General features: G+C 41.2%; 1 pseudogene; it reads left to right on the forward strand.

Annotated features, from left to right (window-relative positions):
* The first annotated feature begins 399 nt into the window (after positions 1–399).
* On the forward strand, positions 400–17920 carry LOC101126203 (glutaredoxin-related protein 5, mitochondrial-like; annotated as a pseudogene).
* Positions 17921–27317: the final 9397 nt, after the last annotated feature.

Genomic DNA, 27317 nt, shown 5'->3' on the forward strand with positions numbered 1-27317 from the left:
AATAATATGAAGTTACCTTTTGGGATTATTGAGAGAATCCAATGAGTTGATACATGTAAAGAATTCAGAATAAAGTCTGGCACATGGTAAGTGCCCCAAAAGTGGTAGCTATATTATAATCTATATTATTATCTCTATACTGGCTCCCATTCTCTCAGGGACCTGATGGGTATCAAGTGGCTCATCTGACAAAATCATATAAACAGACACTTAATGAATGGTTTAGGTGTCTCCTCCCTACCTGCCCCATAAAACCAAAGGTACCATTAGTACCAGAGTATGGGTACTAAGATCATTTAAAAACGTGATCCCCAAATTTTTGACACTCCTCTCATTGACAGTTGATGCCTAGTCCCTTCCCCTTGAATTTGGATTCTTAGAATGTCTGACCAATAGAATATGGTAGAAGTGACACTGTGTCAGTTTCTGGGCCTATATCTGAAGAAACTGGCATCTTCCTGTTCTGGGGTGTTTGTTCTTGGAATCCAGCCACATGCTGTGAGAAAGCCCATGCAGAGGTTCCTGTGGAGAGGAATCAAGGCTCCTGGCTTTCCACCCTGGCTGGACTCCCACCTGACAGCCAATACCACTTTGCCAGCCAGTGCTAGTGAGCCATCTTGGATACAGGTCCTCTAGCTCCCAGTTGAGCTGCCCCAGCTGATACCACATGATACTACTGTGACAAACATTGTCCATGTTGTAGATCAGTGACCAACATAAATGTTGTTGTTTTAAGTTACCGGAATAGAAAATCAGAATACAGGCTATGGGCATCTGGCCAGTAGAATGGGGGAGATCTTTTGCGGACACGCTGTTCCATGCTCTGCCAACTACACCATGTAAGTGGTAACTGGTTCTATCCATTTGTAGGATTGATCTTTGGCTGAATTATGAGACAAAATTATCATGAGATGTGATTATTAAGTGTAATGTTTCAGTTTTTAGAAAAAAATACACAGTATTTTGACCCAACATTTGGACATTATTAACTAAATATTGATTCCTTCAATGCCAAATCTAATTCCTCCCCCATAACCTATATCTCAGAAATAATATAACAGTCTATCCAATTACTCAAGTAAAAAAATGTAGGGGTCACCCAGGAATCCTCCCTTTCTCTGAGTCCTCACATTCAGTTCACTAGAAAGTGCTGTTGGCTCTATCTTCAAAATGTACGCTAAATCTGTCCTTTTTTCTCCATCCCCACTGCCACCAACCTAGTCCAAACTACCGTTTTGTCTTATTTGGACTAACCTTCTGTATTGGGCACAAACTTGTGTACCTTCTTAGATTCTTTTCCAAGATGCTATCTGCTTTGCAAACTGTGCTGCTACCATTTCAGGTTTTTTTTGGCATCCCTTGTGAGCTCGCAGAGCTATGTGGTATTCTAAGTTGAAGCCTTGCACGTGAATGGCCTTCACGTTCTACACTCTGAGCCTATCAGTGCCAAGTTATCACTCCACTTCCATACTTGGGTAAAATGCTACACCATGGGTATGGGATTTGGCTTTGTGAGAAGCTGTCAAGGGGCCAAATGATGCAACCTAGAAGTGAAGGAGATTCGGGTCTCTGGGGTATGAACCTTAACTCATGGAAATCAAGAGGCATGAGGGAGCCAGGCAGACAGTTCACTTCACCCTTATAAAACTACTCTAAAATATGTGTGTTTGTGCGTGTGTGTGTGTGTGTGTGTTTTCCTTTCAACCATTCTGGAAAAAGTCCCATGTGCTGAGCAAACATACCTGGCAAGTGACTTGTGATTTTTTGAAGTAACGGCCAGTGTGGTAATACATTGCATCACATTGGTTTGCATCTTTTTTGCCTGACTTACCCTTTTTCATCACCCCTGTTGCTTTGGGTTTGCACACACTCAAATGGTTAGTACTTGAATTATTGCTCAGACTCTGTTTTCTAGAGGACCCTGGCAAAGACATTTGATATTAGAAGTGGTTGTGGAAAACAGACAGGATAGGATTTTGGAATTGGATTTTTCACTTGTCTAAAAGCAATAGGGACCCTATTGCTGGTGATAAGTGGTATGGCCATAACCCTGGCATGAAGTGACTTTGCAAATACTTGAGCTTTTCCCGTGGTATGTGCTATTTTATTAGAATGATATGTAGGTGGAGGGAAAGATATGGGGAGGTCAAGTGGCTTTGATGCCTAACTGATATATAAACAATGTTATTAATAAGGATTTTGGAGTAGAATGGCTGATTTGAAGGCAGTAGCGGCTCTGCCTCTATAGCAGCTTTAAAGGAGAGTCTTACCTCCCACAGCTGTAGGGACAGAATGTATTAAAAACTAGACTCAAGATCTGATAATAAGGGTGACAGAACTGTGAAGACGACTAAATGTCCAACCTCGTCAGGTTCATTAAGCCAAAATCAGATAGGAAAAGGATGGAACATGGAGATCTGGGATATATATGAACCCAAGTGTTATGACATCTCAAATTTATCTGAACGTGCTTTTTTTTTTTCTAGTTGAAGCAGCTCTTTTCCCTTGCCAGAGAAGAATAACTTCTCTTTTCATGGAGACCAGGTAATGATTTCATGTGAAGAAGGTTCCTTGTGAGATGGTATTTTTTTCCTCAAGATCCACCCCACCATCCTCATTACCTCCTGGTAAGTAACCAGAATCAGATTTCATCATAGCTTGGAGAGAGAAGCAATTATTTTGTGCTTATTAATGAGGAGAGTCAAAAGCAGTTCATAATCTCAAAACATCTGAATTATTTGCATGCAAGAAGCCAGGCATACACACAAAATGCATACGAAACGATTCCATTTATATGACTTTCAAGAACAGGCAATACGAATCTATGGAGAAAGAAATCAGAAAGTGGTTGCCTCTGGGTGGGCATAAGGGGATTAACTAGAAAGGGCATGAAGGAACTTTCTGGAGTGATGGAAACGTTACATATCTTGTTCTGAGTGGTTACATGGATACATAAACTGTCAAAACTAAAGTTTACTGCGTTAAAGTTTGCTGAGTTACAATGTTATCACAAACTTAGCACCTAAAAAACCCATACATGTACTATCTCCTAGTTTCCTCCAGGAATCTGGTGTTGGCTTAGCTGAGTCCTCTGTTCAGGGCCAGAAAGCTGCAATCAAGGTGTTGGCCAGGTTGCATTCCTTTCTGGAGCTTGGGATCCTCTTTCAAGCTTACATGGTTGTTGGTAGAATTAAATTCCTTGCAGCTGTAGGACTGAGATCCCTGTTTTCTTTCTGGTTGTTGCCCAGGGACCTCTCAGTCCTAGAGACTGCCCACAGTTCCTTGCCACATGTCCCTCTCACAGGTCATTTTACAACATTGCAGTTTAGTTCTTTCTTCTGTTTTTTTTTTTTTAGAGACAGTATAGGGTCTTTCTGTGTCTCACTCTGTTGCCCAGGCTGGAGCATAGCGGCAACATCATAGCTCACTGTAACTTCAAACTCCTGAGCTTAAGTGATCCTCCTGCCTCAGCCTCCCCAGTAACTAGGACTGCAGATACACCCCACCAGACCTGGCTAATATAGTTTAGTTCTTAAAGGCCAGCAGGAGAAACTCTCACTTCAGCCTGGCAAGATTGAGTCTTATATATAATGTAACATAATCATGGGAGGGATTATCCCATTGCTGTTGCCATACGCTATTGCCTAGAAGCAAGTGGCAAGTTCCACCTATACTCAAGGGGAGGGAATTATACAAGTGTGACTCATGAGGGGGCCTTAGAGTGTCTCCACTACAGGCATCAGATGACTGTGCAGTATGAGTTTCTCATAATAAATTGGGTGTAGTCTCATCTACCAAGCTATAAGGATGGGCATGAGCAGCAACAATCTATCGTGGCCTAGGCTTAAGCGCATTTAGTAGGCATGAATAAAATGTAGGAGCAGATGGCCCAGACAGAAGTCACCTGTTTCCACTGCACCACCACTCCTCTTTCAGCCCACATCTATGTTGCATCATGTTGAGGGGTCTGCTGCTGTCATCTGATAGAGAAGGAAAGGATTCAGGCCTAATTCACAGATGGGTCAGTGCAATATGTTGGCACTATGTGGAAGGGGATTGCTATCTCATTATATCCCCACTCTACAGTAGCTCTGAAGAACAATGGTGAAGGAAGTACTCCCAGTAGGTAGGCTTCCTATCACTAAAGCTGACCTAGCACCTGCCACAGCAAAGATCCATAGCTAAAATCTCAACCTGCCAGCAGCTCTCCATCCAGCATCATTCTTTAGGGAGACCAACTGGCTACCTGATGTCAGGTCAATTACTTAGGTCCTTTCTATCCTGAAGGGGACAGCAATTCTTCTTCAGCAGAATGGTTATCTATTCTAGATATGGATTGGCCTTTTCTGCCCACGTGGCCTATGCTGGCACCACTGTCTGAGGGCTTACAGAATGCTTGGTATAATAATAGGACAAGCTGTTGGAGTCTCAGCCAAGGTGCCAGAAGGAGGATAAAACTTTGTAGGGCTGGCAGATATATATTAAATGCAGGGATGTGGTATATGCCTTGGTCCCCTGGTCAGTATACAGTACCGAATCCTTTATAGTTAGAATACACAGATCCAGGAATCTGAGTCAGGAAGAAAATTCCTGTAACTACTGTAGGAAGTGGGAGTATCCCTGACACCTTGGTGGGATAACAGCAGTGATAGCAGCAGAGACATTGGGTATGTTGATGGCAGCCATAGCTGTTGCCAGAGGCAACCAAGCATTCAAACAAAGAATGACATTGTCAGAAGCATCTGGAACAGCTTAACAGCAGTTAAAGAGAGTGGAAGAATCAGGTAAATGGAATGAACTTTGGGGTTCTGGGTGCAGTGAAAGGAGCTAGAGCTCTGGAATCATAGAGATCTAACTCTAAATCCTGGTTTTACACATTACCTGCATGACTTTGGGCAAATGACTTTACCTTCTGATTCTCATTTCCTATACCTATAAAACAGAGATAATAATAGTACCTATCCACAGGGTTATTGTGAGAATTCATAAATATTTGTAGTGATCTTTGTAAGATGCTTAGAACAGTGCCTGGCAAAGATGGGAGTTCAACAAAATTATGTATGCAATGAACATACAACTCATTTTAAGATAGACATGGTATGACTTTAAAACAGTGAGATGAAATTGTTCCAAAAACTATTTGAAGGAGCTTCTTTTTTATTTTTTATTTTTGTTTCATTAGTTTTTAGAGAACAGGTGGTTTTTTGTTACATGGATAAGTTATTTAGTGGTAATCTCTGAGATTTTGGTGCACCCATTACCCCAGCAATGTACACTGCACCCAATGTGTAGTCTTTAATTCCTCACCCACCTCCCACCCTTCCTCCCAAGTCCCCAAAGTCCATTATATTACTCTCAAGCTTTTGCATCCTCATAGCTTAGCTCCTGCTTATAAGTGAAACATGCGATGTTTGGTTTTCCATTCCTGAGTTACTTCACTTAGAATAATGGTCTCCAACTCCTTTCAGGTTGCTGCGAATGCCATTATTTCATTTCTTTTTATGGTTGAGTAGTATTACATGGTGTATATATACCACATTTTCTTAATCCACTAGTTGGTCGATGGGTATTTAGATTGGTTCCTTATTTTTGCAATTGCGAATTGTGCTGCTATTATAAACATGCGTGTGCAAGTATCTTTTTCATATAATGACTTATTTTCCTCTGGGTAGATTCCCAGTAGTGGGATTGCTGAATCAGATGGTAGTTCTACATTTACTTCTTTAAGGAGTCTTCATACTGTTTTCCATAGTGGTTGTACTAGTTTACATTCCCACCAGCAGTGTAAAAGTGTTCCCTTTTCACCATATCAATGCCAATATCTGTTATTTTTTATGTTTAAATTATGGCTATTCTTGCAGGAGTAAGGTGGTATCTCATTGTCATTTTAATTTGCATTTCTTTGATCATTAGTGATGTTGAGCATTTTTTCATGTTTGTGAGCTATTTGTACATCTTCTATTGAGAATTGTCTATTCATGCCGTGTGCTCACTTTTTGAAGGGGTTATTTTTTTTTCTTGCTAGTTTATTTGAGTTCCTTGTAGATTCTGAGCATTAGTCCTTCCCTGGATGCATAGTTTTGCGAATATTTTCTCCCATTCTGTGGGTTGTCTGTTTACTCTGCTGATTATTTCTTTTTCTGTGCAGAAGCTTTTTAGTTTGATTAGGTTCCATGTACTTATTTTTGTTTCTGTTGCATTTGCTTTTGGGTTCTTGGTCATAAACTCTTTGCCCAAGCCAACATCTAGAAGAGTTTTATTGACATTACCTTCTAGAATTTTTATGGTTTCAGGTCTTAGATCTAAGTCTTTGATTCATCTTGAGTTGACTGTTGTATAAGGTGAGAGATGAGGATCCAGTTTCATTCTTCTACATGTCTTGCCAGTTTTCCCAGCACCATTTATTGAATAGGGTGTCCTTTCCCCAATTTATGTCTTTGTATGCTTTGCCGCAGATCAGTTGGCTGTAAGTATTTGACTTTATTTCTGTATTCTCTACTCTGTTCCATTGCTCTACATGTCTGTTTTTATACCTGTACCATGCTGGTTTGGTAACTACTGCCTTGTAGTATAGCTTGAAGTTACGTAATGTGATGGCTCCAGATTTGTTCTTTTTGCTTAGTGTTGCTTTGGCTATGCAGGCTCTTTTTTGGTTTCATATGAATTTTAGGGTTGTTTTTACTAGCTCTGTGAAGAATGATGATGGTACTTTGATGGGAATTGCATTGAATTTGTAGATTACTCTTGGCAATATGGTGATTTTTCACAATATTGATTCTTCCCATCCATGAGCATGGGATGTGTTTCCATTTGTTTGTGTTAATCAATGATTTGTTTCAGCAGTGTTTTGTAGTTTTCTTTGTAGAGATCTTTCACCTCTTTGGCTAGGCATATTCCTAAGTTGTTGTTGTTGTTGTTGTTGTTTTTGCAGCTGCTGTAAAAGGGGTTGACTTGATTCTCAGTTTGGTCGCTCTTGGTGTATAACATATAGCAGGGTAAATTTATTTTGTAAAGGAAACTTTACCGAATTCATGTATCAGATCTAGGAGCTTTTTGGATGAGTCTTTAGGGTTTTCTAGGTATATGATTATATCACTGGCAAACAGTGACAGTTTGACTTCCTTTTTACTGATTTGGATGCCCTTTATTTCTTTCTCTTGTCTAATTGCTCTGGCTAGGACTTCCAGTACTATTTTGAACAGAAGTGGTGAAAGTAGGCATCCTTGTCTTGATCCAGTTCTCAGGAATGGAACAATGCTTTCAACTTTTCCCAATTCAGTATAATGTTGGCTGTGGGTTTGTCATAGGTGGCTTTTATTACGTTGAGGTATGTCCCCTATATGCTGATTTTGCTGAGGGTTTTAATCATAAAGGGATGCTGGATTTTGTCAAATGCTTTTTCTGCTTCTGTTGAAATGATCATATGATTTTTGTTTTTAACTTTCTGTGATGTATCACATTTATTGACTTGCATATATTAAACCATCTCACCATTCCTGATATGAAACCCACTTGATCATGCTGTATTCTCTTTTTGATGTTATTAGATTCAATTACAGCTAGTATTTATTGAGGATTTTTGCATCTATGTTCACCAGGGATATTGGTCTGTAGTTTTCTTTTTTTGTTATGTCCTTTCCTGGTTTTGGTATTAGGGTGACACTGGCTTCATAGAATGATTTAGGGAGGATTTCCTCTTTCTCTATCTTTTGGAATAGTGTCAGTAGGATTGGTACCAATTCTTTTAATGTCTGATGGAATTCAGCTGTGAATCCATGTGGTCCGTGACTTTTTTTTGTTGGTAGCTTTTTAGTTATTTCAATCTTGCTGCTCGTTATTGGCCTGTTCAGAATTTCTATTTCTTCCTGGTTTAATCTGGGAGGATTGTACATTTCCAGGAATTTATCCCTTTCTTCTGGTTTTCTAGTTTATGCCCATAAAGGTGTTCATAGTAGCCTTGAATGATATTCGTATTTACACCAATCTGAATAGAGTTTCTTAAGGCATTTCTGGCTGACTACACCAGATTTTACTATGTAGACACAACATACAACATAATATGTGTACGTATATATATATACACTCACATACAATCTTATAACTTTCATTTTGGAATTTTAGCCATGAGATAATAATAAAAACTCATCAGTTTATAAATGGTAATTAGATCCAAATTATACTTCTTACAAAGTGGGACCTGTTCATAAGGCTAAACTTTATTTGCCCTAGTAGGTAATCTAATGAAGGCTGTGGACCAAAATTTTGAGTAAAGTGTCTTGATTTTTTTAAATCCCTTTTGCCTTTTGCCCCCCCTTTTTTTTCAGTTTCAAATGAATATAAGGTTAAAATTTTAATGTGTACATTCTAGCTAGAACTGGCTAAACTGTATGAGGAAACCCAAATATCCAAGTAGCCTTAAATTTTTATTAACAAATCTATCTTTCGTTTCTTGGTTTGGTTTGTGTGACAAGTTAATGTGGGCAGGGAAGCGTCTTTTTTTTTCTGGCTTTTTTTTCCAGTTTTTTTTTCTGGCTTTTTTTGGCCCCTGCATGGCAGACAAAACAATTTTTATGTTGGACAAAGATAGCTTATATTATAATTGCTCTGAGCTTAAGATTTTGTCCTATTTGAGTAGAGAGGCTTTTATACACATTTATCTAGTTCTATTTCTTATAGAATATTAATTCCTCAATTAACTGTTCCATCACCCTAAGCTATTGCTATTTAGGTAAACCTAAATTTATATTAAAAGGGATGTCTCTTAGGTCTAGGTTGTTGGTTGCCATAGAGATGTTGTAATTTGTAAAGCCGTTAATTTGAAAGCCTTTTAAGACCTTTTATTTCTTGGCTGGAACGCCACAAGTCGTGAGTTTATCTCAATACCAGTAGAAAAGTCAGCAGATTCAAAATAGGCAGAAAAACAGTAGAGAGATAGAGAACTTAGAAGGCTCTCTGTATTAACTCTATAGTTGGTTTCAGGTTTTTTTTTTATAAGCTCAGACAGTTTATATAATGGCCATTGAGCTCTGAACTTTTCTTGATGTAGTTTGCCCATTATTTTAAACATGTGCACTAGGCCGGGCGCGGTGGCTCATGCTTATAATCCTAGCAGTTTGGGAGGCCGAGGGAGGTGAATCACTTGAGGTCAGGAGTTTGAAACCAACCTGGCCAACATGGTGAAACCCCCATGTCTACTAAAAATACAAAAAATCAGCTGGGCATGGTGGCAGGCGCCTGTAATCCCAGCTACTTGGGAGGCTGAGGCAGGAGAATCGCTTGAACCTGGGAAGTGGAGGTTGCAGTGAGCCGAGATTGTGCCACTGCACTCCAGCCTGGGTGACAGAGTGAGACTCCATCTCAAAACAAAAACAAAAACAAAAACAAACAAACAAACAAACCATATGCACTAGAATCTCTAATATACCTGGCTGGAATCCCAGAAAACCTGGCATGCCTTAATGTTTAAGAATCTCATTCCATTTCTTATTAATCTCTTGAAAGCAAAGAAAATCTTATAAATCCTATTAGAGACTGTCAGGAGTTTGGACTAATGTTTTAGATGGTGGTGATCGCCCTAGTGGCTATTAAATACTTTTAGTTTTACTAGTTTTTTTTTTTTTTTTTTTTTGGAGAGATGGGGGCATCTTGGTTTATTGCCCAGTCTGGTCTCAAACTCATGGCTTTAAGTGATCCTCCTGTTTTGGCCTCTCGAACTGCTGGGATTACAGGCATGAGCCACCATGCCCAGCCACCCTAGTGGCCTTTAACCAGCCTCCTTGTGCCCACCATTTACAATTTTTTATTTTTGCTCTCAGAAGATTTTTAGAAACAAGCAAGGGAAAACAGAGAAATCATTGATAGAGATGCAAAACCAAACCAAAATGAAATCAAAATTAGAGTGCTCATAAGAATTTTAAATGAAGCATGGAGATCAAATAAAATATTAAATTGGGTGTGTAGAAAGAACCAAAAGTAAATTCACCAGAAAAAGACATGTCTCACAGACAGGGTGTAACTTCTACAGAAACTAGAGTACTCAAACCAGAAGGACATTGTCTTTATACCAGAAACACAAAAAGTCTTTTATCATCCTAGGAGGAATGTAAGGTCTCTTTTTAAGGTGGCCTTATTACCAAGTCCTGAATAAAGTCAAAATCATCTGCAAAAAGAGAGAGGCTTGGCCTGACAGAAGACTCATCAGGGCAGAAAAACTAGGCTGCAGAAGCAGAGAGCTCAAAGGGCTCAAGTGAGTGCTGTACACCAGTTCCAATAATCACCAATTCCTTCTGATAGAGATCTTTTTCAGGTCCCACTTCTGCACACCATTTATGTCAACCTAAATAACAAACAGAGAGAAGCCCTCCAAAAGAAAATGATATGTATTCAGGAATAGAGCATTGCAATGTTAATATGTGTCCTAGTAAACTATGTGCGTTTTTGGGGAGGTAGATGAAGACAAAGTTTTTAAAAGAAGAATGAGGATTACTTAATTGTTTGGAGATACTTATCCTTGGCTACAAGGATCAGTAACAAGGGTGGCATCACTCCAAGGCTGGACAGGCAGCTGATGGGCAGATATCCTTGCAGAAGTATTTTTGTGTGTGTGAGGTTGTGATGGCCTTTGTGCAAGGTTGTGGTTTTTGCAGTCTTTTCTGAAAGTTCTTGTTATCTGTCATTTATGCATGAGAATCCTCCCTTCATGGTCTTTCCTGGCTCTATTTGTCAGTTTTTTTTTTCCACAGTGACTCCATTTTGATTCTGAGAACTTTCACAGGAGTTCCCTACTCCATCATTTTCATAGATGTCACCTGGAATTTTTTCCTTCTTTTTCATGACCTTGACAGTTTTGGGGAGTACTGGTTAGGTATTTTTTAGAATGTTCCTCCACTGATATTCATATTATGTTTTTCTCATAATTATGCTGGGGCTGTGGGATTTGGGAGGAACTCCACAGAAGTAAAGGGCTATTTTGACCACATTATATGACTGGTATGTACTGTCAACATGACTTATCACTGTTAAGAAAAGGGGAAGTAGAATGTAGTGGTTTAGGGGTTTGGGCTCTCAAGTGAAACACATCTGAATTCAAACCCTAACTCCTCCACTTGCTTGGAGCTTTTCTGAACTTTGGAGCTTTTCTGAGCTTCAGTTTTCTCATATGTAAAACAGATGTAATAATAGTAGCTACCTCATAGGGTTACTGTGGAGAAGCACATGAGAAGATTCATGTGAAGTGATTAACTTGATGTCTGGAACATAGTAAGTACTCAATATAGGTGAACTAGTAGAATAAGAGGATGCGTGTTTATGTGGGTAGGTGGATATATACAAGAAAAATTTATCAATTAGTATTAGGAGGACCTGAAATGATTTTTATTATTTAAAGCCATAATTTTATTGAAAGATTTGATGGGAAACCCAGAGTTCCATGGGGAGATATTAGATAACATGGGAAATTTTGTACAATGGGGCATTACTCTGGAGGACAGGCATAGATGGTTACTGTAGTTTTAGTTCCTAGGTAGCTAGGGGATAGTATAAGGAATTCCTGACATTATATTATATTTGTGGTCAGGGAGGGACCCTAGAAGAAAAGAAAGGGGTGACAACTACGTAGTAGTTAAAAGCACTACTATTGAAATCATACAAACCAGGGATCAAATCCTAGCTTTCCATTCATAGGCTTTGTGCCCTTGGGTAAAGTGACTTAACTCCTCTCAGCTCTCAGTTTCCTCATCTGTAAAATGGAGACAATAAATTGAGTATTAAATGAAATAATCCATGTAGATGACCCAAAGCATTTGGTGTCCCATAGTGCTCAGTCGATATTAGCTGCTCTTTACTACCTTACAATCGTGACTTAGTCTGGGGACACCCAATAGAAGTCATAGGTCTTCAGAACAGAGAGGATTTTGTGCCAAGAACTGGCTTTAGGAAGCTTCGCCTTTCAAGATGGAGGATGTTTTGAGCTCCTTCTCTTTCTAGTCACAGTTTCTGGCTCAGGCCTGCTGCAAGCTGCCCTAGGGGCAGGGTGCTTTTATGATATTTGTGATAGCTAAAAATCGTTTTCTTAAAAAAAATACTTTCGACGTACAATAAGAAAGAAAATGGAAACCACATGGAAAATTTAGCCCATTCCAATATGTTCTTAGTCTCCCATTCTACATATTGCTAGGGCCTCTTCTGCAGATGATGGCTGAGAATATCCTCTGTAGAGCAATAAATCACAGAATCATTAAATGCATCCTTGCAGCTGCACCAGGGCTAGTTAGAGGCCTATTCAAGAAAAGGGCTTATGTGGAGGGGATTTTTCCTCCTTCTTTTAAAAAGCCACCTGTACCATTTTTGTCTTGGTTTTTAAGTGGATGATTTAAGATATCATTTTCTTCCTCTACTTCTATTTATGATGTACAAATAGTCCTTTGTTAATAGGGAAAGAAAAACACCACAAACTCAAATGCCAAACCTAATTAAGGCTCCTTAGAGAAAGTGTGCCTCTTTAACTTTCCAACTTCCTTTCTGAGTTAGTAATTTAGGGACTGGACAAGACACAGGTGGAAGGAATTGTTTCATCAACAGCTGGTGCAAAATCCCTCATATTCCTGGAAGTGCACCAGTTCAGGGTACAGAAATATCTGAGAGAACTAGGGCTAGCCTGGAAAGAGCATGTATTGTAATCTAAATGTTTCTCCTGTTGATTGGCAAAATCTCAGAAGTTCTTTGAGGCTAGGAGAGATAGCTTTGAGGAAAATATTGGAACCAGATCATGTAATCCAGATGTTGAAAACAAGGTCTTGAGAACGAAAAAAAAAGTCATTTTATTATAAATGAAGCCTTGAGGGGAAAATTCAATTTCTTTATAAACTAGACCTTGAGCAGGAAAAATCCTTTTATTGTAATCATATCAATTCTAGTTAGATTCACGTAATGAGGCTAACTGTGCAATTTGGTGAAGATGATGATCAGCCATGTAGAATGATTTAAAGAGTTCCAGAAGCACTTTCTCTCTACAATAAAGTCATCCCTACTCAGAGGTCATAGTGCCCGATATCCCTTCATCAGTGGTTCTTAACCCTTTTTTGGTCAAGGACTTGCTTTAGAATCTGGTGAAAGCTACTGACTTTTTCCTCCAGGAAAATGACTGAACATGTGGATACACACACATCAGCATACGTTTTGATGAAGTTCACAGACTCCTGTGAACAGCCCTGGGGAGTTTTTGAACAGTCAGCATTTCTCATAGTTTTTTTTTTTCTTTTTTTTGAGATGGAGTCTTTCTTTGTCGCCTAGGCTGGAGTGCAGTGGCACGATCTTGGCTCACTGCAACCTCTGCCTCCTGGGTTCAATCAATTTTCCTGTCTCAGCCTCCTGAGTAGCTGGGATTACAGGCACCATGCCAAGCTAATTTTTGTGTTTTTAGTAGAGACAGGGTCTCACCATGTTGGCCAGGCTGGTCTCGAACTCTCAACATCAGGTGATCCACCTGCCTTGGCCTCCCAAAGTGCTGGGATTACAGGCATGAGCCACTGCACCCGGCCTCATAGTTCATTTTCAAGAGCCACATAATGGGCATCCTGGGCTGGGCATGGTGGCTCATGCCTGTAATCCCAACACTTTGGGAGGCCAAGGTTGGAGGATCGCTTGAGGCCAGGAGTTTGAGACCAGCCTGGGCAACATAGAAGACCCCATCTCAACAAGATACACAAAGAAATTAGTCGAGTGTGGTAGTGCACACCTGTAGTTCCAGCTACTTGGGAGGCTGAGGCAGGAAGATAACTTGAACCCAGAAGTTTGAGGCTGCAGTGAACCATGATTGTGCCACTGCACTCCAGCCTGGGTGGAAGAACACGACTCTGTCTCTCTGTCTCGGGGAAAAAAAGGGCACCCTGCTGACACAGACCATCCTTGAGGTAAACTAAAATGAATCTCCATCATATTTTTCATTTCGCCATCACATTAAAGTATTATTTGAAATAATGTACTTAATAATGATTTTATATTAAGGAAAGAGATGATATTTAGGTGCAATAATTCACCAAGGTATATAGGTTTACCTTGGTGACACACAGCTTGATCACAGATCAGCTTCCATGTTGAGTTGATTTCTTTCCTTCCTATTTCTATTAAATTTTAAAAAGTCAAGCTTTAAAACACTTTACAATGCTCCACAATATTACAGGATAGGTGAAATAAGAATGCTAAAAATTTTTTTATTTTTATTTATTTATTTATTTATTTATTTATTTATTATACTTTAAGTTCTAGGGTATATGTGCACAACGTGCAGGTTTGTTACATATGTATACATGTGCCATGTTGGTGTGCTGCACCCATTAACTCGTCATTTACATTAGCTATATCTCCTAATGCTATCCCTCCCCCCTCCCCCCACCCCACAACAGGCTCCGGTGTGTGATGTTCCCCTTCCTGTGTCCAAGTGTTGTCATTGTTCAATTCCCACCTATGAGTGAGAACATGTGGTGTTTGTTTTTTTGTCCTTGCGATAGTTTGCTGAGAATAATGGTTTCCAGCTTCATCCATGTCCCTACATAGGACATGAACTCATCATTTTTCATGGCTGCATAGTATTCCATGGTGTATATGTGCTACAAAATTTTAAACTATTTGTCTTAGTTGGATTCCTCCACAGCAGTCTGAGGCAAGGACATGGGTGCAGTTAATATATTTAGGGTGTTATTCCAGGAAGCAGGAGTGAGGTAGTAAGGAGAATTAGAGAAAGAAAAAAAGTCAGTGCAAAGGTGCATTATGAGGTTGCTGCATTGGGCAACAAGGGCTGAATTCTGGTTAGACTGCTTGGGGGAAGCTATAGAACATCTCCCAGATCTCTCCCTTTGATGGATGAGAGGTTGCAGCTCTCATCCACCAGTTCTTGTCCCCCTCATTTGAGGGTTATCTCCAAGGCTAGGATGTGTTTTCATGTGGATTGGCTTTCAGGAAGACCTTGAGGGCAGAAGCAGAAGAGAGAAACTTGATTTTGGGGCAGGATACTGTTTGTTAGGGTGATGTGAGTCTGAGCTTACATAGAACTGTCTACCCCAGCTCTGGCTGAGCAAGGTGGAGAAAGAGGCTGTGATGTAGGGCACCAGAAGCATTTATTCCACTACTGAATCTGGGTAGTGAATACCTGGACATTCATTATCCTATCTACTCTATTTTTGTACATGTTTGAAGTTTTTCATAATAAAAAGTTAAAAATTCTAATTCAGAATCCTAGGTCATTGGGAACTGCCTTAAGTGTTTAGTGGCCTTATCAAACCTATAGATATTATACATCCAAAAAGCTAGATATTACAAGGACAGTTCCCTGATAGTACTTTGAAGCACTCCATCAGATACTAAAGTCCCTGAACAAATCACACTCAAAGGCTAGAAGACAGAATAGTTGAACTTGGGAAACAGATGGGTGTGCATTCCTAAATTACCACTTTGACTGCATTTGGTTCAAAAAAGTGTGGTTACAAGTTCCACTGAAAAACTTGAACGTGATATTTACATATACCCAATCATATATAGTCGATTTCTTTCTTCAAGAAGTGCATAAAGTCTCCACATGTTGGGACAGAATCAAATTCTTAGTGACAAAGCTGTTTGCACCATAGTTCAGTCTTCTTAAAAAATTCTGATTATTTTATCTTTAACATTAAACATGGCAGTATTTCACCACTGAACTAATAACTACAGGTTCTTTAATATTCTGAAAATGTGGCTATAAAATATGTCTTGAGCAAGGCATTTGAATATGAGAAATGCTCTTTAGTGGCATTATCATTCTCATAAAGTCCCTTTCCCTATCCCTTGTATCAAAAAGTTATGGGAGAGCAGCTTCTCTCAACAGCTGGCATGCTTAGTGTGGAAAAGTGGAGATTAGTATTTACTGCTTATTTCTTTGTACAGCATGCTGGGAAGACATCTTCTTAGAGGCCAAAATTTTATTATACTCACAGTATTTGTTTTTTTCAATACTGAACTGTGATCAGAAGGCATATTGCTGATCATTGTTAATCAAGTCATGAGTGGCTTCACATAGGGGTGCAACCTCTATTATTTGCTACATATTTCTGGGCGGCCGTCATGGCTAATGCTCTTCAGAATCGGCCGCAGTGCCCCTTTTCCAATCTACTTCATGACTCATTAAAAAAAAACCACTTGTTAACTAAATTAAAAACCTTTCCTTTTATGAAGAGAAACTAGATCTCTCCTATATTGCTGGTGGCAATGTACAATGGTACAGCTACTCTGGAAAAGAGTTGAACAGTTTCTAATGAAACCAAACATGCAACAACCATACAACCCAGCAATTACACTCATGGGCATTTATCCTAGAGATTTAAAAACTTATGTTCATACAAGAACCTGTACACAAATGTTCATCGCAGTGTATTCCTGATAGCCCCCAATTGGAAACAACCCAAATGTCCTTCAACATGTGAATGGTTAAGCAAACTGTGGTATATCCATAGCATAGAACACTACTCACAAATGAAAAGGAACATATTATTGATATGTACAACATCTTGACTGGATTTACAAAAATTGTGCTAAGTGAAAAAAGGCAATGACCCAATTATATATGATTCCAAATGTACAACATCCTTGAGATGACAAAATTATAAAAATGGAGAACATGTGAGTGGTTGCTAGGAGTTAAGAAGGGGGTGGAGTTGGAGATAATGGGTGTGGCTATAAAAGGGCAACATGAGGGATCCTTGTGGTGATGGAACCATTCTGTATCTTGACTGTATCAATGCCAATATCCTGGTTGTGATACCGTATGGTGTTGCAAGACACTGTCATTGGGGGAAACCGGGAAAATGGTACATGGTTTCTCTTTGCAGTATTTCTTACAACAACTGCATGAAAATCTGTATCTAAGATAACAAGCATAATTTAAAAAAAAAACCTCTTTTCTCTTATAGCATGGGATTTCAGGGTCAAAAATGTGGAGCACTTCTCCCGTGTGTGTTTGTGTCTGTGTGCGTGTGTGTGTCTGTGTGTGTACATACCACTCCTATGCCAAGAGTCTGCATATCCGTGTTTTTACCTGTCTTTAAAGTAGAATATCTGCTGGTGTCCACATGTGATAATAATTGCCTTTTATATTGTGTGCCATAGATATTACGGATGTCCTATGACGTTGTTATAAAAATTCTGCTGATGACTCACTCTGCTTTCTCTAAGTCACTTTGTCATTGATATTGTGCCTGGTTTTATAAGCTTCTTGGCAATGAAGTGATTTGTACTTGTTTTGCCAAGAGGTCTAATAACGTTGAATGAAACCCCCATAGCTTTTGTATCTTCCCTGCCTTCGTCACAATATTCATCAACTTCATACAGCAAAGAATTACTTCGTGCTTGCTTTCAAAATATTCAATTGGTTTATCACAGGGTTAACTGTACTTTGATTAATAATTATGTAAAAGCGGCCGTGGGCCGAGGAGAGCTCTAGGTGGCCAGCCAAAGACTTGGGGCGTCGTGGGCTTCGGCGAGCATGCAGGGATGAGCGGGTCCCTGGGCCGAGCGGCGGGCTCGGGTGCGGGCGGTGGTGTTTCGGGGGAGCGGCTGGACGCACTGGTGAAGGACAAAGTTGTTGTCTTCCCTCAAGGGGATGGCGGAGCAACCCCAGTGCGGCTTCAGCAACGCCATGGTGCAGATCCTGTGGGTGCACGGCGTCCGCGACTATGCGGCCTACGAAGTGCTGGACGACCCCGAGCTGCGACAAGGCATTAAAGACTATTCCAACTGGCCCACCATCCTGCAAGTGTACCTCAATGGCGAGTTTGTGCGGGGCTGTGACATTCTTTTGCAGATGCACCAGAATGGGGGTCTGGTGGAAGAACTGAAAAAGCTGGGGATCCACTCCGCCCTTTTAGATGAAAAGAAAGACCAAGACTCAAAGTGAGGGCGCCCGGGTCCTCCCTGAACAGAGGGAGCCGTTCGTGTCAGAGACTCACTGCTAGAAAAACCTTACTGATTTTGGTTTTCACTACTGAGACAACTGCGTTGCACTGATCATTTCCGTTCGTGAGCAGTCGGGTGATTTTAGGTTGTCTGGTGTTTGGGCTAATAAGATTTTATTGTGAGCTTAATTACAACCACTGCACTGTAATATTTCAATGCTGTATTATGATATTGCTGTAAACAAAATTTGTTCTTATATTGCCATTTATTTTTTGCCTGATTCAGGAGTTAAACTAGGAGCTTTGGAATCATTATTCATGACCCCTCTGCAAATATGTCAGTCTGCAAAGACAATATCTTCCCCCAAATTATGTATAGCTTCTTCCGTTATGGAAAACGATGGACAAAGAAGAAACTGTGATAACTGGGTTTTTTTTTTAAATAAACTGCCAACACAGGAAGAAAGTTATGTAAAAGCTTTGATGACTTCGTGCTACAATTTGATACATTTTATTATAAAGAGCATGCTGGAGACTGGGGCAAATGGATGGCAGGTCTAATAAAATCAAATTTTCAGACATTTATCTTCTTACTTCATATTTGCATTTTCGACTGCTTATATGATATTGTCACATACACACAGGCTTATTTCTCTTAGGGCATAGAGATTCACATTCTGTGTTTGTACTGGAGACCTGTTCACTATTTATGTTTATGGTGTTTACTGAGTTGTAACATTTTAATCATTATTTTTATTGTTACTTTAATATTCGACAAACCTTTTTTCCTTAGTAAAGTTTATTTTTCCAACATAAAAGTAATATAAAACTTGGAAAATACAGCAAAATAAAAAGAGGAAAAATCAACATAATTTTACTGCCCCAAAAATCCCATTGACTTTTTTTTTTTTTTTTTTTTTTGAGATGGAGTCTCGCTCTGTCGCCCAGGCTGGAGTGCAGTGGCGCTGTCTCGGCTCACTGCAAGCTCCGCCTCCCGGGTTCACGCCATTCTCCTGCCTCAGCCTCCTGAGTAGCTGAGACTACAGGCGCCCGCCACCACGCCCGGCTAATTTTTTTTTTGTATTTTTAGTAGAGATGGGGTTTCACCGTGTTAGCCGGGATGGTCTCGATCTGCTGACCTTGTGATCCGCCCGTCTCGGCCTCCCAAAGTGCTGGGATTACAGACGTGAGCCACCGCGCCAGGCCCTGATAGAGATTTTGTTCATTTTTTAAAATTTGTTTGCTTTGTTGATAGCTTGAGAGACCTTCAAATTTCCATGTACCTGAGTCATCAAAATTTCTAAATCTGGTGGGTTCTTCACCCTAGAGTCCCAAGAGTGCCATAAGATACATCCTGGCATGGCAGTGGCCAGAGGGGCTGGTCTGGAAAGGGTGACAGAGGCCCTGATGTCTCAGGGAAAAGCACTCAGCATGAACCAGTAATCTGCACAAGGGTCGACCTAGTCCAGAAAGAACTTTTCCTGGGCTCGGTTCCCACCCTGGTGGTCACATCGCCGTGACCCAGCAGGAAGAGGCCTCCCCAGAGCCCAGGTCTCTCACAGTTAAGTGTTATCAGAGGCTGCCGCGTGGGCCAGCAGTCCATCTTATTGGGTTAGCAGCAGCATTCCAACCCACAGGATTTGTTCACAGGCTGGAATGCTGGCCTCAGGGCTGGGCAGTGGCACTTCCTCCACTTGGTCCTGATGCTTGCAGTGATACCTTGTGGTGGTGCCATAAATCAGCTCTGCTCTGCGCTTTCCCAGAGAGATTTCCAAATGAATTGCCCTCCAAGCAGGCAGTGTGAGATACCTCCTTTCAGATGTCATGAACTAGATGGAATTTTGTTTTTACTAGAGGGGGGTAAATAGCAATGCCAGGCTATGATGTTGGAGTCTATTCAGTTTGCCTCACTTGACCCACATGTCAGTTATGAGCTAAACCTCACAGGCTGTCTCCTCAGGGTTAGTGGTTATTTTTCCTCAGCTAGAGGGAAGAACAAAGGAATGGAGCCCAGATGCACCAGAATGGGGACCTGGTAGAAGAACTGAAAAAGCTGGGGATCCGCTCCACCCTTTTAGATGAAAAGTAAGACCAAGACTCAAAGTGAGGGTGCCCGGGTCCTCCCTGAACAGAGGGAGCCGTTCGTGTCAGAGACTCACTGCCAGAAACTGTCACAGCAGCTGCAGGTTTGCACACCCAGTGCTTGACATTAGGCAAACCACCTCATTTCTCGGGGTCCTCGACCTCCTCAAAAGTTTTTTCTTTTTTTTTTCTTTCTTTTTTTTTTTTTTTTTTTTTTTGAGACAGAGTCTTTCTCTGTTACCCAGGCTGGAGTGCAGTAGCATGATCTCGGCTCACTGCAACATCTGCCTCCTGGGTTCAAGCGATTCTCTTGCCTCAGCCTCCTGAGTAGATGGGATTACAGGCATGTGCCACCACGCTTGGCTACTTTTTGTATTTTTAGTAGAGATGGGGTTTTACCATGTTGGTCAGGCTGGTCTCAAACTCCTAACCTCAGGCAATCCACCCACCTCGGCCTCCCAAAGTGCTGGAATTACAGGCGTGAGCCACCGCACCCAGCCGAAAGTTTATTCTCTTAACTGGAGCTCAAGACTTCAAGACCAGTCTGGGCAATATGGCTAAACCTGATCTCCACAAAAAAATACCAAAGGTAGCCAGGTGTGGTGGTGAATGCCTGTAGTCCCAGCTACTTGGGAGGCTGAGGTGGGAGGATTGCTTGAGTCTGGGAGGCGGAGGTTGCAGTGAGCCAGGATCGCGCCAATGCACTCCAGCTTGGGTGACACAGCAAGATCATGTCTCAAAAAAAAAAAATACATAAGGATGGTTAAGAATGTAATTTGACAAAAAGAATGTAATGTGATTGCTGTAAAAAATCATAATTAGCCTTGCATCTCAAATATGTGGAAGGTATGTAAAGAAATAATATTATTGCTTTTTCGTCTGTCACTGGCTAGGTTTCTGGGAATGATCAGTGGCCCTGGATCACCCAGAGTCCATGCACCACACTTTGAGAAACAGTGCGTAAGGGAAAATTATATGCTATGCTTTAAACACATTTATTAATACATTAAGTTTGATTCTATTTAAATTGGTTGAACTTTATTATACTTGATCATGAAGTTTCTATCATGGGTAAAAAATTATGACAAAATAGATGCTTTTTACTGATAGTTTGGCATCTTCCTTAGTAATAGACCTGTAGCCAGGATGAGGATGTCCAGCTAGGTACTTATGTACATCTTCCAGCCCCCTTTGTGGTCTGGTGTGGCTCTGAGACCAGTGAAATGTAAGTAGGAGTGATGTGTGCTTTTTCTAAGCCCAGCTCTTTAAACTTTGCACATGTGCTTCTCTTTACTTTTTTCCACTAACAGAAGAAATATGGATGTGCCCATAGCACACATTACTCAGCTTTGAAACTGGCAGATAAGGCTGTTGCTTTACAGAAGGGCAGAGAAACATGAAGGAATCAACCCAAGTCCATGAGTGACTGAATGAGTTGAGTAGGCTACCTATGTGCTCTGGACTGTCAAGTGGAGAGAAACTTGGCAAGTGGTGAGTTCTTTGACTCCCTGTACTATTGGGTTTTTATATTACAGAGGCTTAGCCCTTTAAGCCTGATAAAGCCAGGGAAACTTGGAGGTCTGAAAGCTCCGATTGGTAGCTTGTGGGGAAGAGTGGCTCTTGGTGGCACAGGACAGGTGGGAAGGAAAAGGGAGTCAGGACTTGGCACAAGACTACCAACCATGGTAGGTGGGTATGGCAAGTGCGTGTCCAGTTGATTTCTAAGGATGATTTTGGTGGTACTGCCAGGTAGGGGAGATAAGAAATAAGGAATAAGCTTGGTTGTGAGTCATACAGAAATGTAGTTTTCCTATGAGAAAGAATAACTGAGTCAGGGGAAATGGTACCACTTAGTCATCCAGTTTAGGATTAGAGGGAAATGAAATCAAGGGAGCCACATCAGGCATAGGTCATCTCTGGGTAACCTCATGCAGGATCCAGGAAAGTGACAGTTCTAAGCTTCCTGAAGGGTCCCTGGGGCTCTTGATACTTTTCCTACTTTAGTCATGATTAGCATAAAAACTGTGGTGGAACTGTGGTGGCTTCATTAGTGGCTTCAGCTGTAAAGACTTGAAGCTGGAACAAATCAGAGATAAATCTTATTTACCTCACTTATTTACCTTTCATCTACATATGATTTAGTGCCTCAGCCACTGCTAGGGTACCTTTCTGTAAACTGGAAAAAGTGCTCCTTTTTGGGTTGGGGGCATGGCCTAGCAAGCACATGTATCAAACTAGGAAAGGAAAGAATTACTTGGTGAGTACAGTGCAGTATCGATTTCAGCCCCCGTTCACCTCCATGACTGGGTATCCTTTGTGCAGTGAACAACATGCACAACTGTACATGGTGGCCTTGCAGACTACCAGAGGCACAGTGAGCATGAAGAGTGAAGTTGGAGAGTAAAGAAACAATTCAAATGTAACCTGCTGGCCAGAGGTACTTACAGGAAAGGCAAAAGAGAAGCAAAAGGTGAAGGGTGATTTAAGAACAGTTTTAAACTTAATATCTGAAGGGCCATCCCCAAATAGACAATATACTTTCTTGTATCTATACCTTTGCTCATGCTGTTCCTCATCTGAAGTATCCTCTCTGGTTATATGATTCCTACACATACTCCAAAGCTTACTTCTAGACTTACCTTTCCAAAAAGCCTTCCTTGAACTCTGTAGCTTACAAAGATCCCTCCCTCCCTCTTTACACTAAACTCTGACCATACTGCACTTAAGTTTCTGCCTCACATCATGCTCAGTGATTAGCTGGCCTGCTTTCCTTTTTGGCTGATTACTTCCTTTCTGAAACCATCTCTTGTGCCCCCACTATAGCTATGGGAGTTTATTGAACTTATTATTTATACATCAGTCTCTCCTTAGTGGATTCTAAGCTCTGTCAAGGCAGGGACTGTGGGTTTTAAAAAAATTTCTATCCCCACCCAGCACAGGGCTCAACAAGTGTTTGTTGAATAAACAAATGGGCAATCCATGCTCAAAAAGATGTCTATTTGTTTGAGTGACCGAGAGCCTGGAAAATTTCTTCTCCAGTCCCAAACTATGTTTTTATTCAGGGAACCTCCGCTAAGCTCCCCCACAGCAGGGTATGGGGACCACTTGTGACCAATTAACTTAAAATCTTTCCCCTGTTCAGACACTATTTTAACAAATCCTTGCAGTAGAAAGAGCACTGTGCTCATTGGGTGGTTCTAGTTCAGTTCTGATACTAACTAGCCATGTGACTTTGAGCAAATTGAATCACCTGCCTGGCCAGCCTTAGTTTCCTATACTGTAAAATGAAAAAGTAGCTTTAATAGTCTGCAATGTTGTAAAGCAACATGATAAACAATGTGGTAATTGAGCTGAACTGTGAAAATATATTCATATCCATGGTAATACCTAACTCCTAGCTCAGCTTGAAGCAATTTTTCTTCGGCAGTGAAACATTCATAAGATGTTTTATGTGCCCCATGACCAATAAACAGCTGTAGGAAACTTGGGGAAAATATAACTCTCCCTCTTGGCCTGTATAATTTTACTGTTGTTGTTGTTGTTGTTAATGGGCAGCCACCACTTCTTCTCTCTCCTTCATGGGGCTTATTTGTTCATTCTATTTAGGGTTGGCAGGTTCATCAAATAAAAGTCCAATATGATTCCTTCATATTTGTTCAGCACTTCACAGGTTACGAAGAAGCAGGTTAATGTATTAGAATGCAGAATGGCAGAAATAGCCTTGCTATCTAAAGTGTGTCTCCCCAACTGATAGCATTAGCATTACCTTGGAGCTTGTTAGAAATTCAAACTCTGAATCCCACCCCAAACCTACTGAGTCAGAATCTGCATTTTAACAAGACCTGCAGGTGATCATGTGTACACTAAAATTTGAGAAGCCCTGGGCTAGTTCTAACTGCCTCCTCCATTTGCTCAACAGCTGTCCCTAAACTCTGGAGTAGGAAAAAGGGAGTAGAGTTGCCCAGAATATGAACTCTTCAATTGGCTCCTTCCTATATTGTAGGGACTATCACACATTTGGTGGTCTTACAGGGCCGTGCATAATAAATAGCAGATAATGTTAAGTTTTCTGTCCAGGCCATGTGCTAAAATAAAGTCAGAAACCACATCCAAAAAGAAACCACATCTGTAGTATGATGAAGGCACTATGTCTAGGCAAGGCTGGACCTGAGTCAAGTTGTCATCTCTGCCTGGTTGGGATATCTATGCCTGTGAATATTCTTGAACTCTCCCTTTTGGCTACAATTCTTCACTACAAGGTTCTCTCCCTTTTTCTTTCAGATACTGAGTGTCCTCCTCAACCAAAGTGAACATTTAGAAAGGCATGTACTCTACTGTAACATTAAGTACAGTAGGTGTTTCTCCTCACCTGGGCTCTATATTCTCAGTTCTTTGCAAACATCCTCTTAAAGGGATTTCATTCCCCCAAGTAGCTATTGGAATAGGGTATTTTGGAAGGGTCTGGGTCACATACTCCACCTAAGAATAAAGCCAGCTCTGCTTCTAGGCTCTCAGCCTCAGCCCTACCCATGTTCTCAAATCTCTCCACTCGCTCAGCCTCTCATACAGTTGCCCTTCCTGCCTTCACAAGTCTCTGTCTCTTTCCACTTCTCCCAGTTCGAGTCAGGCTAGACTGAGGATGGCTAGACCTTAGAGATCGGCCAGAAATACAGAGACATGGAAGCGATCTGCAGATGTCAATGAAACCAGAATAGTAAGAAATCCAGAGAAGTAGGCATAGTGTGATACCAGTTGGTCTGATAAGAGGGGACTAGGAACTGGGATTCAGAGGCAAGAAAGACTTTAGTTCTCATGAGAATTAGGGAGTCAGTCTCAGCTCTGGGAACCTGACATGCTGACCAGGGATCTAGCAGAAAGGGAGAGTCATGACTGGGCATGGGTAATTGGCAAGAAACCAGGGACTGGACAGAGGTTCTGAGGTCAGAAAAGGGCCAGAAGCTGGGATAGATTTGGACCTATGGCTGGGGTTGGCGGCTCCAGGAGTGAAGGCTAGAGTCCTGTGCTGAAGTTCCACCATTTGTTTTATTCATTTGAGATATAGATTTGGCTTTATAGAGTGGAGGTTAAGAATGTTGGCTCTGGAGCTAGATGGCTGGGGTTCAATTCTGTCTTCATCTCTTACCAGAGGTTTGACTTTGGTAAGGCTCTTAATCTCCCTGTGCTTCATCTGAGGGATGCTGTGAGGCTCCAATGAGACAATGTATGCTAAATGCTTAGCAAAGCACTGGCACACAGGACATCCTAACTAAATGCTATGCATGATGATGGTTAGCCCTCGAACTCCATGCCTCCATTCCTCTACTCCTCAAATTCCCTTCTGGTCACTGGGACATGTTCCCTCTGCTTAAAACAGCTTTTTTCCCTTAACTCCTTTTCATCGTTTAGGCCTCAGTTCAGACCTCAGTTTCTATAGGGGTCCTTTCCCAGACGCTCTTGGAATGGGTGAGGGGTTCTTCCTTGTGCTCCTATAGCACTTACACTTTTTTTTTTTTTTAAGACAGAGTCTCACTCTGCTGCCCAGGCTAGAGTACAGTGGTGTGATCTCAGCTCACCTCAACCTCCACCTCCCGGATTCAAGCGATTCTCCTGCCTCAGCCTCCCAAGTAGCTGGGATCACAGGCGTGCACCACCATGCCTGGATAATTTTTGTATTTTTAGTAGAGACTGGTTCTCACCATGTTGGCCAGTGTGGCCTCGAACTCCTTACCTCAGGTGATCCGCTTGCCTTGGCCTTCCAAAGTGCTGGGATTATAGGCGTGAGCCACCGCACCCGGCCAGCACTTACACTTATACATCATGTATTGTAATTGCTCATTTCCTTGTCTGTGTCTCCCATTAGTCCCTCAGCTCTACAAGTTTGGGGATTATATCAGTTTTTTCCACTGCTCTCTCAGTTTTGCTGGCACACAATAGAAATTCATTAAATGTTTGTTGATTAAATGAATAAAATGGTGAGAGACTTCAAGCTTAGGTGCCTTGGGAGAGCCATAACCAGACAGGATTCCTCTGTTAAAGCTCAATCTATGAGCTGCTGACAATTGTAAAGCCAGAGCCCCAAGGCCTGTGGTCACTTTCAGATGATGTCCCTTTCGGGAGGTGTCAGTGAAACCCACCTGCCCACCACCTTGCCTGTCTGTTTTCTGTGTGCTGTGTGGGCCAAGTAGTACTGGGAGGAGCAGCTTTAAATCTGAAAGTGTCCTATACATTTTCCAAGCCTCTGTAGCAGTCACCATTTTTCCCAAGCTAGTTTGTGTAATAATGCCTGGAGGCTAGTAAACAATGAACAATCCAATACCTTTCAAAGCATCCTGGAAGTACAATATTTGTGCTCCTTCTGTGGCGTGTAAATATGTCTTATATCATGCAATATGCTGCTTTTCTGAATATTCATAAACTCTTACCTTAAATTTCTTTTATTTTAATAAAATGAAAATCTCAGTCTGTCTTTGTGAGCAAAATGATGTTTCCACCAACAAAGCTACTGGAGCCAGGCTGGGGATTGCAGGCTGCAGCAGCTTGAAGAGATGGACTTAGAAGTCACAGGGGAAAGGCTGGATGATAATTCCCTCCTTCTTCCTCCTGAACTCTGCTGATTCCATGGGGAGCAATCAGAGAACATTCTTGGAGACCTCTAAGTGACTATCTCCATGCCTAGCCTCATGTAGAGACATTCTACACATTTCTCTAAAACTTGCAGGTGGCCGAGTTCACCTGGGAAGAGTTCATTTTGTGTGAGAAAAGTGGACAATTAACCTAGGGCAAGTGAAAATTGGAGGCAGGGATATAGCCAGCTGCTCTTAACATAGAAAAACTAGTCATGCGTTCTTATTGCATGTTTGGGGACTGGGGTTAGGGCTGGAGAGTTTGACTCTCATTAGACAATTTGAAAAAAGTACATTTTAGCTTGGGGGACCCTTATTTCTCACCCCTTTATCAGAGGATAATTTAGAGTCGCATATGGGGTCTCTGGGTAGGGTTTTGCTAAATTTGCTAATTTGCCAGATTTTGCAGATACAAATATAGGATGTCCACTTAAATTTGAGTTTCAGATAAACAAGAGATTTTTTCTTAGCATTTGCATATCCCAAATGTTTCATCCTGTAATGTATCTGGCAACCCTATTCCCAGGTAATTATCCCTTGGAGCACCATGTTGTTGGTCTGCTTAATAAGGCAAAATGCCTAAGAAGCCTTCTGCTACTGGGACACCCTTAGCGGCTGGAGTTAGATCATCTCCCTTAGTACTGCTGGAAGCTCTGAGAAGCCAGTAGACCCCCTAATGAGCTGAATTGTGTGT

This window comes from Gorilla gorilla, chromosome X (genome assembly GCF_029281585.2).
Source record: "Gorilla gorilla gorilla isolate KB3781 chromosome X, NHGRI_mGorGor1-v2.1_pri, whole genome shotgun sequence".
Taxonomy (NCBI): Eukaryota; Metazoa; Chordata; class Mammalia; order Primates; family Hominidae; genus Gorilla; species Gorilla gorilla.